Here is a 12,677-nt window from a genome sequence, read left to right as displayed (position 1 = left end):
AGAGTTTTCCCCCTCCCTGGATAAACAATGCTATTAAAGTCCACTGTCATGGGGCAGTGGCTCTTAATGTGAGAGACAAGAGGAAAATGTATCTGAGTTTACCTTAGCATTTCCTTTTCTGAGTAATAAGGTCCCCAGATGCAGTCCATAATGGGCCATGCAGGATATGCCATTTGCTGTGGAAGTTCTCTCTGGCTGGCTGGGAATTCAGGGTCTGGGCCTCACCCCTTCCTGCAAGTGACTGACAGGTTTGGTTCTGCTCCAAACTGGAAGTGGGCTGAAGACCCAGTGCAATGGGGCTATAGAGTTTATTACCCAGAGAAGGGAAATGGTCAGGTAAGCATATACACCATTTTATCCTATTCGCTTGAACTCTTATCCAGTCTACGTTGCTTTAGCTTCTTCTTTCTGCATCTCTATTTTGTTCATTCCTTCTCCCAGTGAAGTAGTTCACAAGGCAGCAGGAAGTGCCAGAACCTGCCTTACACACACATAATTAAATCACCCCCAGCTGTTCGCTTTGCAGCAGCAGTGGCAGATAAAGTCCCAAGAATCTGCAGGCTAAAAATAGCTCAAGCCCTATAAATTAAACAAAAGCTTTTCAGTGGGTTCACAGAGGCTTTTCCGGCTGTATTTGTATCTGTGTGAGGTACAATACCCATGGGCTATTTATTATTACTAACCATACACATGCTGCATATCGCCCCACTGCAAATTGGTTAGAAACACTGTTTTATAGGAGCCAGGCCTAACCCTCCTGCCACTGAAGAATTTCAGGTTCAGCTGTTCATCCTCCTCTGTCTTTCCTCTCCTTTGACGTGCAACGGGAGTCCAGTTTTCTGGACAGAATTCTGGAAGTCTGTGTACTGCAAAACACTCCCTTGCAATGGGTACCCTCTGAAATGTGTTTGTAACAATAGTTTTTAAGACTTTTAACACAGTATAAACTCATATTATTCTTCCAATCACACCTAAGAAAGGTTTTGCAGTATCGGCAGTGAGGTCTAATGATTAGGGCATGAGACTAGTAGTTAGGAGCCCTGGGTTCAAATCCTGACTCCGACACTGATAGTGCCTGGCCTTGGGTGAGTCTCTCAGTGAGTGCTCAGCACTAGAACAATGGGAGCTCCTGGGGCCTGAGCTCTCTTGAAAGCCTGGGCTCATCACAAAGGTCCCTAAATGGGTGCAGAGCTCTTTTGAAATTCTGGCCTTTAATGTCCCTGCCTCAGTTCCCCCATCCTCCCTTGCCAGGATGGTGTGAGGATCTGTGTGTAAATGTATGCAAAGCCCTTTGAACATCGGCTTTACTAATAACATTACTGCTACTATTGTTATGGAAGCTTAAATGTGGCAAAAGGAAACACAGAAAAAGAACAGGGAACAAAATACCAGCACTCCTGTCTGCTAATTCTGAGAGGGACACAACACTTGGCTTCTAAAGAAAGGGTCTGCCAACCTTCTCAGTGCCAGAGAGCATGGTAGGGAGTGTTTTTTGCCTATTTCTGGAAGCTCCTTGGGGTAGGGGCCAGTCCTTCTCCTGTGTCTTGTGCAGCCCCAACTCACAAGGGGCAAGTCTGCCAAAACTTCTGCCTCCTACTCTGGGGGCTTTCTCCTGTTCCCTCACAATCTCCTCTGTCTTCCACCAGCATGTGTGGCACAGCACCTTTCTATTCTTCCCTTTCCTGGTCTGTTTGCTTCACCCTCCAAGAGCTAATCACAGTCACTGGCTTTGGTATGGTTGGCTTTGCTTTTCAGGCAGACGACTCTTTTCCTGAGAAGGGGACCAGGGAGCATTGGCCGGTTTCCCTGTGCAGGCCAGACACAGCACAGCTGGAGTGACTCCAGGAGTAGGAAGTAGGACGGGGAGAATGGAGACGGGGAAAAGCAGTGGAACGGGGAGGGAGTGTGCACACGCTAGTGCTCCTCCTCTTGGATCCCTGCTGTGGCAATGTCTTTTTGGCTCTCACACCAGCTCTCTTATAAAGTAGAAATGTAACAGAGCAGGGGCCGAAGGGGCTAGGGAGGGGGTATGCCACAGGGGAGCCGAGGAGGCACCAGGGAGGGGAGACAGCATGGAGCCCTGATCCCTGAGCCACACACACCTTGGCTCCCCAAAGGCCTCATCCCATGCTCTGCACCTCCTAAGCTGCCTTACTGAGCTGGGTGTCTGTCTTGGCTTGAATGGCTGTTCTGACGGCCCCGGGCTCTAGTTATCTATCTCCCCACTGCAGGCCCCGGAAGTGCGAGCCCTCTCGCGGGGCTCACAGTGTTCTCTATGGAAGCCACCAGAAGCCAGGCAGATAGTGAGTGGGCGTAGCTGGGCCCGGTGTTTTTGTGTAGCTAGCAAACATGATTACTTGGAACCCAACCGTGCCTAGGTGGGTACATCAGATAGAATGACTGTGCAAAGAGCAAAAGACGCAACTCCCTGCCCCGAGACTCTGTCAGCCCGATAAGCGTCAGCAGCGATAGCCCTAGCCTCAGACCTGCTGGGCTTCATTAGATGAGCACTCCTTGCCGGCAAAAATCAGGGAAACCACTTGCATTGCTGAGATCCAGCTGCACGTGTCAACCAAGCTTCCCTGGGGGGGTCTCCCCCTCTGCCTGCTCCCCCAGCCCCAGGTCCCAACAGAAAGACACAGCCAGATGGCTGTGAAACACAGCTGGGATCTCTGCAGTGCTGTGGGGTCACAGTCCCTCTGAGTCGGGATCTCTGCAGTGCTGTGGGGTCACAGTCCCTCTGAACCGTCCATGGTTTGCCAGAGTGGAGCCCCTCTCCAATGACTCCTTGCAGGGCCACAGGCCGGAGCTCCTGCTGGGGAGTCCCATTCACCTCCATCCCCACCCCAAGGAACCTGGGCAAGGAAACAGGGCACTGCAGGGGAAGGAGCGAATCCTATGGACAAGGGCTGGCCTGCTGGCTATGGGCCAGCTTCTGGCGCCCTTACTCACATTGCATAGCAGTGGCACTTTGTGTCACAAGCAGCCCTAGTGAATTAAAAGGGACTACTCAGAGAGTAAGGGACTACTCACAGTGAGTAAGGTCACTTCACACAAAGAGTCTTCATTCAGAATAGCCAGCCAAAGAAATGCAGCTCCTGGATCAGGAGTGCAGCTACTGAGGGGGGACTGGTAGCAGGGCTCGGGAGCAAGGACAGTGGGGGCCTGTGTGAGGAGTAGAGCCAGGGACGAAGGCTGGCGGTACATAGCAGTTAGTTTCTCTTTTCACCTTGCAAAGGGTACAATGATTAAAGGGGGAAGCTTTTTCTGTTTAATTGCAACACTTTTGAAATGGCAATGCATGTATGTGTGTGTGTGTGGTTTTCAGTTTGTGGTGTGCATGCGTGTTGTGGTTTCTCGGGTGTATTGAAAACGGTATTAAAATTGTAAGCTATCACTTGAAATGCTCAAGATATTTTTTCAGGATCCTGCTTGCAGGCCAGGGGGATCTATAGGGGTGCGTGGGATCTGGGTCTAGCCACAATCAGTTTGCAGAGAGCCAGCCAAGAGTAAGGTAGAGTGAGAGGTGCCTCTGTGTTTTTGGGAGCAGCTTGCTTTGTCTTGCTTTGATTTGGGGTTCTTGTGTTTTAGGTTCGGAATTTTAAGAAATAAAATAGTATTACATTACAGTGTTTTAGCTAGAGCATGTTAATGTTTTTATCCAGTGTCTCTGTTTGAATGTCATGAGCATGACAGTTTTCAGCTTGTGGTGGTGACTAGTTAGCAACAGGGAGAGAAATGGAAGTCAGGCAGCCAGGCCATATTTAAAACATGAATGATTTTTAATTGTTTTCTCTCACAGTTAGTGCTGATTGTATCTCAGCAATGTCATTGGAAATTAAACTGTCCTCCAAACAGTAATTGTGTCAAATCTGGGGACTCAGTTCAGGCACTGAAGTGTGAAAGAGAGAGATTTTAATCCTGCTTGACGTGAAAAGCTCAGTGCAGGCTCTACTACGAGTCACTCGCTACCCACACCTCCATAATGTAGAGGCTTCATCAAACAGGTTAGCGAGTGGAGTGAAGTTCTGGAACAGCCTTCCTAGGGGAGCGGGTGGGGGCAAAAAACCTAACTGGCTTCAAGACTGAGCTTGATAAATTTATGGAGGGGATGGTATGATTGGATTGCCTACAATGGCAGGTAGCTGATCTGTGACAGCTAGCAGCAAATAGCCCCAATGGCCAGTGATGGGGCACTAGATGGGAAGGGTTCTGAATTACTACAGAGAATTCTTTCCCTGGTGTCTGGCTGGTGGGTCTTGTACACATGCTCAGGGTCTAACTAATCACCATATTTAGGGTCAGGAAGGAATTTTCTCATGGGTCAGACTGACCAAGACCCTTTCGCCTTCCTTTGCAGCGTGGGGCACTGGTCACTTGCAGGTTGAAACGCGTAAATGGTGGATTCTCTGTAACTTGAAGTCTTTAAACCAAGATTTGAGGACTTCAGGAACTAGCCAGAGGTTAGGGGTCTATTACAGGAGTGGGTGGGTGAGGTCCTGTGGCCTGCGATGTGCAGCAGGTCAGACTAGATGATCACAATGGTCCCTCCTGGCCTTATAGTCTATGAGTGAGACGGACATAGGAAGGAGCCTCTCCGATCCTTCAGTGATCTTTCCTCACTGCCACTTGGTCCCTGATTGATCCCTGCAAAAGGAGGACCTGGGAAATCAGTGACTATCTGGGGAAGACTGTTCTTTGTGGCATTACTGGGCAAGGCTGTGTCTGCCAACTGACAGACGGAAGCAGGGGGGGAAGGCAATTACCAGACTCAATGGCTTTAAAAAAAGAAAGCTGTTTTTATGAAAGGCTCTCCGGGTCTCAGCGGTGAATCACTATCTGCTGCCAGCCAGTTTCAGCATAAAAATCCCTGCTGTCGGACTGCCTGGGCTAGCTCAGCAGCCACGGCTACTCATAAAACACAGCAAGGGACAAGAAACGTTTGCCATATGCTGAGGGATGACTTTATAACAAGGAAACATTTGGCTGCGCACCAAGGCACAGGGTTTCCAAATAGAGTCTGAATCCCAGACGGAGAGGATCCGGCTAAATATAGCCAGGACAGTTCAGAGTTGACTTTTTTCATCAGGTTTGCCTAAAATAGCCTGGCAGCCGATTTCTGCCCATTAGATAAGGAGGCGGGGCAAGGGACGCATATACAAACCTGGGTAAAAAATAAACAGCTCCTGTGTAGTGCTGGGAATGTGGGTATTTCCCACCCGAGAACCCTTTCGCAAGTCTCCTACTCATGCAGCTCAGCTGCGGGATGGGGGGAAGGGGGAGAAATAAATGGCATAGCTCGAGCCCTGCCTATGGGGCATGCGGTGCAGGTAAGGGGCTATCGGCTAGTTCCAGGTACCAGTTAGCTCAAGGATGCAGGAGGGAGACCAATGTTGGTGCCCTGTACACAGTTGATTTGTGAATTTTTCAGTGTTCTGCTTTATCATAAACCACCCAAGGCCCCACTGGCTGTGCCCTGTGGACATTTGATGTGGAGAGAATGAGAACCGCTCATCTTCTCTGAAGGCACTAGTGTCTGAACACGCACACGTATGTATAACGAGACAGAGTTACGGCTGTAGTCAAAACAGGCCATTACAAGTGATTAGGGTTTTCTCTAGTAGGGAACACAGATGTGTTTATGCTACCCCACTCCCCCGAAGCTCATCTGTATAATTACACAGGGCCAAGGGGATCTATATATCCCTGATCCCTCTAGATGTGCAAACACGTGCATACTGGTCCTTGCTTAAACTATCAGCAGTAGCTAAAATACTCCCACATCTCTCTGTCTAAAGCAAAACCTCCATCCTTTTTTCTGCACAGAGAGTGTCGATAGCCCAGAAAACACCCCTGGAGCAGGTTTGCTCTGCTAGTCTGAATCCTGGCAATCATTAAGCAGTGAAGATCTGTGCAATTCCCTGCTCAGAGGTTTACTAGCTCATTCAAAGGCTCTTTTCACACTCCCAGGACCAGGGCTGCCTGCTCCAACCAGAGTCTGGAGAGACAGCTGGAGTTTGTGTCCCACTTTGCTTCATCCCATTACTTTCTGCTTTTAGTTTTGCCCATCATCTTCATCCCAGCCCTGCCGGCGGTGTGCCCCATGCACCCTCCTATCACCAGCTCTCACACTTTATAAGTGACCTCAGTGTTCCCAAGTGGAACAAGAGGCAGAACACAGAAGGGGGATGGCAGAGGAGTGGGACAGAGACAAGGGGTTCCACAGACCAGGTGGACAGGCTGGGTTTCCAGGACACATGGGGGTGCAGGGAGCGAGGCGGAGCATACGGAAGGTAACATAAGGGGTGGCATTTTAGGAATCCACAGGGGCAGAGAGGGCGACTAGCTGGTGTGCAGGACCATAGAAGGGCTGGTGGGGGTGCTGGGTGGAAAGACACACTCTACTGTTTTGTTTAAAAACACGAAAATTCCTTCACATCAAACATCATGAACTTATGATCCAATTTTTCCAGTGCGCTGGCTGTCAAAGCAGCTGCTAGGTACAAAAGTAGTTGCCAGCTAAAGCAACATGAGCTGCCAGGCCACCTGGAATTCCCACGCCTGACCATCCAGGCATAGGACCCAAACGCTTTCACAGGCTTCTCGCCTTCAAACGAAATACCCCCCGGCTTCCAAAGGGTTAGAAGGGACTGCAAGGGCGTCAAGATGCAGGATTTGTTGTGTTTAAACACATTTGTTGTGTTTATGTGTTTAAACACATGTGTTCAAACACCATGACACTCGGATTCCGCCCCCCCACAACCAACCAACCAACCATGCTCAAATGCACAGCCTGAATGTGGACCACAGAATTTCTAAGCAGAAATAATACATTATGGCCTTTACCTGTAACAGTCTGCCTGTTGGTTGGATATTTTGGTCTTGCTGAGGCTGCAGCGAAGCTTGTGAGTTTGAGTGTGATTGTGAGGATTGTTGCATCCTTCCCGTGCCAATGTCAGCATGTTCTGCTTATAAGAAGCACATGGGATCTTTTTGAGGGGAAAAGGCAATATGCTGCGTTTATTGAAGATACAACAATTAGCATATGCATTCAATCACACCACACACACACACACACACACACTGTCCCGCCAGTCAATGTTATAGTTACCAGTCAACAGGACTGAAACTGTCTCTTCCATTCCTCTCTCTCATTTGCTGCTGCTTCCATTTGCTCTGTGATGTTGAGATAGACTGTTCTGCCCTCCCTGCCTAAGGGTTCCTCTTCAGGTTTCTCTTGGGCACCCTCATTTTCTCACACCAGTTGGTTTTCACTTGACAGGTTCAGGTCAGAGTCTGTGTGTTGGCATGCAGGATACATGCCCCAAGTATGTCCAATGCTTTCTTCCAGTTCTAGTGGAGACAAGCTGCTGAATGGTGGTTTCTTGGATCTCTTTGTTGGCGAGGAAGTCGTTCCATGCAATGCCCTGAATCTTTGCAGGCACTTATTTTCGAAGGAGTCTAGTTTTCTGTCTAATGTTCTGGTCATTCTCCAGTGCTTGCAGCCTGTGATAGCACTGAGATTATGTTTGCGTTGAAAATGCTCAGTTTTGTTCTGGTGCTGTAGATCTTTGATTTTCATACATTCTTAAGTTTAATGAATGTTGTGGATTCACTGATGTCACTTCCTTCTCGGGGTCTCCATTGGCTACTACGGTGCTGCCCATGTAGATGAATTGTTCTACTTGATATTTTTGCTGTGTAATGTGATAATGCTGCTTGACGTGTGGGTTTCGAGGATGTATGTTTTGGTGTTGCTGATCTTGAGCCCCTCTTGGCCTGCTATTTTTTCCAAGTTATCTCTCTGTTTGTAGCTTTTTGGGTGTGTTGCTCGATAGTGAAAATCATCAACAAAGTCTAGATCTTCTAGGCATTTGCCATCTGCCAATGCTATACCAACATTTGCGTTGCTAACACACTTCTTCATTATCCAGATTACTAGGACTATTTCTGAGAGGAGAACTCGGTTATTTTGTGAGACCTTACCTGCTGCTTTATTAACATCGAGGAACTCTACAGCACAATGGTGAAGGTCAGGAACAGCTTGGGAGTGTGGCAGGAGATGTATTTTACACATCTGGAGCTTAGCAGCTTGGAAGCCAGAAGCGCCTTCCTCAGTGATGAAGAGATTATAGTTTTTTCCTGAAGTTCAGTAACATAATGCAGCCACACATGACTTGTGGATTCCCAACTGAATACAGTGATGTGGTGCATCACAGGAACCCTTACGTTGACTCCAACACCACGGCTACCAATCCTGTCTAACATTGCTCCCCCGCCAATATGCCGAACTGCTGCGACATTCTGTGAAGCTCTGCGAATACAGAAAAACAGATGCCTTCCTATTCATGAAGACCTTGACGGCCTCCACCCCACAATGTCTTAAGTCCCGTAAGCCTTTCTGGGAACATTCATTTAGCCTCATGCAATCAGGTTATGATCAGGAGGCTTGGACAGCAGATTGGGCTAAACAAGACTTAAAAAATAAGCACCTTGTGCCAGATCCCACTCAGAAGGTTCCTGGGTTTGACTTTCCATGGTCATCTTGGTCAACTCTAAACTGAATTCAAACCAACCATGGTAGATGCAGATATTTAATGCACAAATGGAAAATCAAGGACTCCCCAGCGTGCGAGTGTGGTTCCCCATGACAGATCTTCGAACATGTCACTACCTACTGCCCACTTTATAAATATGCAGGAGGCATCACTGCACTAAATTCTGCTACTCCTGATGTAGCCATCTGGCTCGATCAACTTCAGGTGAAATTGTTGTTGCTGCTCTACACCAGCCATACGGAAGAAGAAGAAGTAACATGATAAATTCCTAACTCTCTCTCTCTATGTACGTTCAGATTCTACGTACTGATCTTCAAGATCACTCTGTATTCATTACACTCCCCAGTTCTTTCCTGCACTTCCAAGCAGATACTGCTTCCAAGCAGATACAAAACTCCAGGAAAGTATGCTGCCAAATTCTTTAAGCTTCAATAACTGTTGCTAATATTGTCATTTAGAAAAAGCAATGAGCCTTAGCATGCCATTACAGGTTAACATGAAACATCTGAAGGGAAGGGACTGTAAAGTTACGGTTATACTGACACGAATGTACGCTCATTACTGTGCCAGTCAAGTCGTCATCCCAACCAGTCTCAATGGGCCTTACCCAATATGCACTGAAGGCCACACAAAGATGCCCATTGTGGATCAGGTCCTAACTCTGCTCCTACTACATGCATGTGCATTTGGGCATGATCACGCTCCTACTGAAGTCAAAAGGGCATTTATCATGAACAGCAGGACTGAGCCGTGTCGCTGATGAACAAGAAATTCAGCTAAGGGCCTTGGTCCTGCCAACAGTAGCACTCACGTGCTTAATGTCAGATTTGCGAGTGTTCCAGTAGAGTCAGGGTAAACCTGCGGGTGTTGGCAGGTTAGGGGCCATCCTCAAGGACGCTGGCTTATGCAGTCCTATTGAGAATGAAAACTAAGGCTTAAAAGCGGCATATGTATTTCTCTTTAATCCACTACTTGTGGAAAATCTGGGGAAAGTGTGGGCAGAGCTAAGCACAGTGATAAAATAGTTATTTATACAGCCTTTCCAAATGTTTTTAAAATCCTGAAATTAGTGATGATATATAACCAGAAAAGCAGTTGGAAAAACTTTGGTCCAGCTTCCCCCTGTTAATTCAAGGATTTAATAAAATAAATACTTAAAAATATTCTTCCTAGTGCTCATACTTAGTACAAAAGTATGATGCCAGTCTTTACTACATGGCGAGATTAGATAACCACACTCTGGTACAGAAACAGCTGTTCGACTGCAAGAGATATTTACAGAACATTTATTTTCACACATGAGGAAAAACCCATGAAAGGCCACAGTGTCAAAGGGATTTAGGCACCTAAAGATGCCAATAGATGCCTAGTGGGCTTTCCAACAGCATTTATCTGCACCTTTAAGTGCCTAAATACCTATACAAAGTTGGCCTGTAGGCCCAGTCCTACGTGTACTTTTCTTTACACTCTTGCATGTGTAAAGTTAAGCACGTATGTAAATGTTTGCCTTAAATATGAATTAGATTTGGAGTGTCCTCCCCCAGGGATTGGGCAGCCGTACTGTATCAGTAATGAGCCACACTGGAGCTACATGGAGGCAGAGCAGTGTGTTAGCAAGTTAAATATTTCACTTAGAAATCAGAGAGAGAGGGGAGACTTTTGTTTTCCCACTTGGGTATCTGGACGGGTGCTACTGCCCCCGAGAAGGTTGCTTTATCCTGGTACGTGGACCGGGGCTACAGTTTTACTGTGGTGTCTGTCACTCGGCCATGGTGCTTTTGAAGGAACTCTCACTTTACTTTTCCTCAGAGACTCTCTCGCCTGGGCAGTCTCCAGTTCATTGTGCCAATTACTGCCCCGCTGTGTTTATTAATACTGATTATAAAACCCTCGCCAACGCGTTGGCCATCCGGCCAGAGGGAACCCTGCCAGCTCTGGACCAGATGGGCCTTATTAAGAGTTGTCAAGCTGCTAACAACACCTAACAGTTCCTAAACTCACTTCCCTTTTCCCAGTGGCGTGACCTGCCCAAGGCAGCCTCAGAGACAATGGCAGCTTTGGGAAAAGAGGTGCTGGAACCGTTTACTCAGAGCAGTTTGATACCGGGCTTGGCGTTTCTTCTTTGATTGAATTCCTCCAAGTTGAGGTAGGAAAGTTAGTTAATAGTATGGTTCCCAGGACCCAGTGCACACAGTAAGCCTGCCTGCTTCTGCTCTCTGGGGCTTATTTAGCTTAAGAGCAGCTCAGAACTAGGATATTATGGGCTTTGTGTCTTCATGCAAAAAGTACAGGGGGCTTTTCTGGGGCTTCTGCAACAACAGGCCGAACTATCCCCCGCCTAGTCTATGAGTATGTGTGGTACTAATAAGGGCCTGGATCCTGCAGACCTCCAATTGGCATCAATGAGAACAAGAGGAATCTAATCAATCTCTGCTTGTATATGGCGTGATCTGAGTACCTTGGTCTGCACTCAGGGGCCCCGCTGCAGGAAAACACATGCTTCGTTACACGCTAAAGTGCTATTGACTCCAGTGGTGTTCAAGCACGTGCTTAAGTGCTTTCGTAAGATACGGGGTCAGACCAAAGATCCATCAAGCCCAGTATCCTGTCTTCTGACAGTGGCCAATGCCAGGTGCCCCAGAGGGAATGAACAGAACAGGTAATCATCAAGTGATCCATCCCCTGTCTCCCATTCCCAGCTTCTGGCAGACAGAGGCTAGGGACACCATCCCTGCGCATCCTGGCTAACAGTCATTGATGGGCCTATCCTCCATGAATTTATCTAGTTCTTTTTTGAATTCTGATGTGCAGGGATGGTTTACTAAATCTGGGCCAGGCTGATGGAGGAGTTGAGGTAAGATCAATGTTCTTCCTGTGTCCCAGTGGGCTTACACTGTATTGACATAAGTGTGTGAATCTTTGAGTGTAACCAAACATGTGAATTCTGGGTTAAAGTTTGTCTGGCTCTTTTTGATTTGGAAATCTCAGGAGAACAAACTTTCTGATTCGATTTGTGGCACTGCTGAGTTTTATTCAGGTCCATACTCTTGCAGTGATGGTCCTTCCTGCTTCTCCGTCACTGGAGGTTTCTAAGAACAGGTTGGACAAACCCCTGTCAGGGATAATCTAGAGCAGTGATACTCAGACTGAGACTCGGGAGCCACAAGTGGTTCTTCAATGGGTTTCCTGCAGCTCTTTGCAGCACATAATATTAAAGGCAGTGTGATTTAATTAGTAACCAATCAGGAGGCTTTTACTATGTCATTAACCAACTGTAGTTGATAAAATAATCCTTGGTCAGTCATTTTGCTGTGAGAATAATGTGTGTGTGTGTGTGTGTGTGTGTGTGTATACACACACATATATATACACAGGGTTTAAATTCTGCCAGAGTTGTCAAGAGCAGAGGTTCGGTAAATATTTCAATCCCATGAAGCTAAAGCCCTGAGACCTCCTCTGGCCTGCAGCTGAACCCCGTATATATCTAGTAAGTGAAACAATGAACTCACACTACTGTGGCTTTTTTGGGTAAAGTTGATCGCTAATTTGGCTCCTGAACCACTGAGGTCTGTGGATCACTGGTCTAGATAATACTTAATTCTGCCTCAGTGCAGGGGACTAGACTAGATGACGTCTCGAGGTCCCTTCCAGTCCTATGATTCCGTGATTCTCAATCAGGACTAGCCAGTAAGTTTGGAGATGTGCCAAACATTGAATAACAAACTGCAGTTAAACCTTTCAGATCTCAAAGAAAAGGGCTGAGTTGCTCTGAGATTGGGGTTGGTTCTTACATCCTCCATCGTTAAATAGATGAATAGATTCAGAAGGGACCACTGTGATCATCCAGTCTGACCTTCTGTACAACACAGGCCAGAGACATTCCCTGTTTGAACTTGAGCATATCTTTAGCAAAACATCCAATCTTGATTTTAAAATGGCTAGTAATGGAGAATCCCCCATGACCCATGGTAAATTTTTCAACACCATTTTGCTCCACCATATTCTGTTCCCATGAACAAACTCCTGACTGGGGTGAAACCTTCATAAACAATGTGTAAAGCAGACAGTGAACCTCTCCTGTTTACCTGTCTGTGTAGAGATGGCCACACTGCTCATGGG

This window comes from Natator depressus, chromosome 9 (assembly GCF_965152275.1).
Source record: "Natator depressus isolate rNatDep1 chromosome 9, rNatDep2.hap1, whole genome shotgun sequence".
NCBI lineage: Eukaryota > Metazoa > Chordata > Testudines > Cheloniidae > Natator > Natator depressus.
This window is presented reverse-complemented; position numbering follows the sequence as displayed.